Below are 4,014 nucleotides of genomic sequence, written 5' to 3' on the forward strand. Positions count from 1 at the left end.
CTGACCCTCAGTGGAATCTGGATAGCTCATCTACTCATATGCAAAAAATGCGCGTGGGCTGGAAGAGCCCGAGAATCAGGTATTTGTGGTGCTATTAGGCCTCAAATCATTACTATTCATATTGTACATAATATCCGACTAAAGTCGTTGAACCGGTATCGCAAATGAAAAGGAAAAGACGCGACTGGAACAGATGAATCGCCAATAATCGTTGGTTTGTGGTAAGTGGTTAAATATCCCAGAGTCTCTACTACACATTTGTGAATGAAGATTACTAATACAAACATCGACCTGGAGGACTGCTTCAAGCCTTCCGTGTAACTCGAGACTGTAGCTCGTTAAGGTAAATGTCAAACATATGTCTGAAGTTGAAGGTTAATGCAACATCGTTGTGAAGCGGCGTTAGGGAAGAGGTGAAGTGCTTCTACGATTAGTACCACAACTTATTTTCTCCGTGTTTGTTATGGCAGGAAAGAAATCGAATTACATATGGACTATTTAGCTGGAATCATCAGAGGTTTCCTCAAATCAACTTAAAAGGGCCAGTGTTTGGTGCATAAAGAAGATGAAGACTTATTGCAGAATAGTCTTTGAGTCATCATCGGCAACTTACTTTTAATAAATTGCTGAGCACCATCTTTTAGTAGACCCTAGGCATAAAGTCGCTTTTGTTCGCTTTCTTCAATTACGTGTTGCGGTAAATGATAGCCTCTCTCCTTCAGCGTCTAAGACGCGAAATATTTTACCTCAGGGAGGATGGTGCATGCTTCCTGAACGTTTGCTAGTTGCTGATACATTCTCGTGCTTAGTGACAATGAAACGCTTACAGTTGAGTCACCTATACACCTCCAACATTTGTGTGCCCGTGCATGCGAGTTTGTGGCATCAAGCTCCTTTTATTATTATCTAGTACCCGTCGATCATTGATCAATCATTTACTCATCTAGGTAGTCAGTGAGTAACGCCACACCTGAATCGTTGTAGAAATTCCGCGAAGAGTCGACTTCGCGCTGTCCCAATCAGCTCACCCTAACAATGGTAGTTCTCCTGGAGACATCGGCCTCTCTTCACAAGTGAACTAGGCATGAAACGGAGCAGGATAGCTTTGGCCTTATCGCTTCTCAAAATGCGTCATCTTCCATAATTCAACTCGGTAGCCAGCACTTTTTCATCATATTTGGGGTGCCTAAACTTTATAGACCAAAAATCTAAGCTGGCATATACAAGGCCGATCAAAAAAGGAAAATGCGTATACAAATATGGCGATTTGTTATTTTGATACAAGCGACTTGCAGCATGGAAGTAGATTGTTTTAAAATAAATACGTGGCACTTGAATTGCGCTTAATGAAAGTTTGTAGAGACCACGCTGGCCATATAGGCATGACGCAAAGACAAAAAAGGAGCTAAAGTAAAGCCCTTACTGGTCTAACAAGGTACCTGGTAGGTACATTTAACGTGTAAATTAAGTAGTCGTGGCCATTTTACAACGACCCTGGATAACTTTATTCTGCTTCTCCTAACTTTATACTAAGTTGATTTTAATTTTGCAATTTTGGGCAGAGGGAATAAGAGTCGGTAAGGATATTTACTCCACTCACACATGCAACTTTGCGGGTTCTCAGATAAGGGTATCCCCCAGGCTCGATTGCGGCTTAATAGAGACAGTCACAATAAAGCTAAGAAAACAAAGTTTGATTGACAGCTGGAATGCTGACGAGTCAAGCAAGGCTGTGATCTAAAACTAACCTTAACAGCATAATTAGAATGATAGCTGTGGTCCGGATGACTTTGTCGCCATTGCAAACTCCACCAAATGACAGCACTTAAATGGAGCGTTTGCTCTGAAACCAAATCTATTTGGTGTGACATGTACTGGGACATAGCATTTCGTTCTATTGCAAATCACCTCCTCATTCAGAGACGATTTATTAGCTGAGATCAAAAATGGGTCAGTAAATAAAAAAGGAAGGAACAGAGAGTGCAATATTTTGCAGTCATTTTTGCATTCGATAGAGCGACTTATTCTTACCCCACCATAGATGTAAGTTAAAGACACTTTCTCGAATGGGAAAAACGGGTATCACAACTCAAAGCAGTCGATTTTTTGACATTGCTCAAAGCGTATTATTATCTTTATTTGAGTGTTCTACAACTTGTGTCGGCAATTTCTCCTAGTCCTGAGAATTCCTGCCAATTTAGATGATTTCACAGAAACAACATTTATAACTCTCTTGTCTGTTTGCTCACAAAGTACATGCATATTCATTTAAATTTCATTGTAATGCCCGTCATACAGTTGTTAAGGTGAGCTATTCAGTGAGAAGTGCAGTCGTGGTGTTTCTTAGCCCACGTCCACCGTGGAGCTTAGTGATGTCTGGTATCCACTGCCATTGCAAAATCTTCTGCTACATACTACACATCCTGTTGTGAATTGTCCCAGCACTAAATGTGCGCAGGCAAAATAACTTGCCATCCGGATTACCTGAGCACACACTTAAACAAAATTATAGGCGGCTGTAGTTCCACTTAATCAGCCAACTATAATGATAAGGTCACACTGGAGAGCATGTAAATGCACGCAAGGCATTTCGCTAGCCATAAACGCGTGCCATGCTCACAACTGCCGCCGTACTTTTTCGTCGACTATTATTCGGGTACGTATTCATCCATTCCTTTGTTATCCTTTAATAGTTAATTTTAATTTACTCATTGTAAAAGTGATTTTGCCAGGTATTCCAAATAAGATGGATGTCGTGGATTGCGTGGGACATGAAATGAAGTCCCGCTAAACTTAGGGATACCATTTTTTCCTAAAGCAACTATAGCATACCTGCGGATGGCATAACTAAGAAAATGAACTATAGTTACAACTGCGAATAAGAGACCTTTGTTGTCAGACTACTGTCCATCATGTTTGTACCATCACCATGTGGATGCAAGTTTGCTGTTTGCAGTAAGCTCTCACAAGTGTAGTGCCTACGTACTTGGAGGAAACAAGGCGGTGTTCTTGGCAAATTTTGACTCAAGTAAATGTACCTGTTCCTCTGATTGTGGTCAAGGATTGAGTTTCATATAGCAGAATGGGTTACTAATGGACGTTTGAATTGTCGTCGCATTGTTTGGGAGATAAAGCCATCAGCGACAAATTAAGTGCAATGAATGATTAAGGCACCGCTATGTCCTGAAACACCTACACATTAGTAACGCCATTGTAACCAGTCGAGACCTGTATTCCATTGTATTCTTGTGACCTGACCGACTTAACTCTTCGGAACACATCTAAGGTCATTCAAGTCCACACAGGTATTTTCACGTGAGTAAAGACGTCTACACAACGAATTGTTATTTTCCAGCCTTAATTGTGGTATCGCAAAGGATTAATTATTTCTCTTCAGGCACATGCGTCACCAGGACGATGGTAAACGGGACATGAAGTGCTATTCGAAAAAGTTGCAATGCCAATAGAAATGGGGAAGTAGCCGCAACGATATCATTACTAAAACTAATGTGGTGAGACCTGTATCAAATATATACATATGTATATAATAAGGCCAATGAGCAAGCTTACTATATTAAAGTAATAACGCAACCGGCAACTGATTGAATTAGTTATTCTGCATATTAATGTCATATAGGACCTAAATTAATGCAGACTTTCAAAATAAGACACCCGGTTGCAATCTTGAGACATGTCGAGCAGAATGGGTGGTTTGTGAGAAACTTTAGGACAGGGGGTTATTCTGACACCGAATGCTTTAAAGAAATGATTGATTCTTCTAATTTCTTCTTAATGAAATAAGTGAGCACCTGCTCTTCCGCCTTAAAGGCATTAAATGGCCTGGTGCCTTCATGTGTGCCCGGTCCCCAATATCGGCTGGGCATGTGAATTTGCCTCGTTCAAGATTTGCCTGGAGATTTGTTGCATCGATATTGCCTGACAAAGGAGAAAGTGATCGGATTTGCTTGAATGGTAGAGCACGAAGGCAGCTGTGAGGCATACATGACAAGTCGG

The sequence above is a fragment of the Echinococcus granulosus genome (genome assembly GCF_000524195.1).
Source record: "Echinococcus granulosus chromosome Unknown EG_S00215, whole genome shotgun sequence".
Lineage (NCBI taxonomy): Eukaryota > Metazoa > Platyhelminthes > Cestoda > Cyclophyllidea > Taeniidae > Echinococcus > Echinococcus granulosus.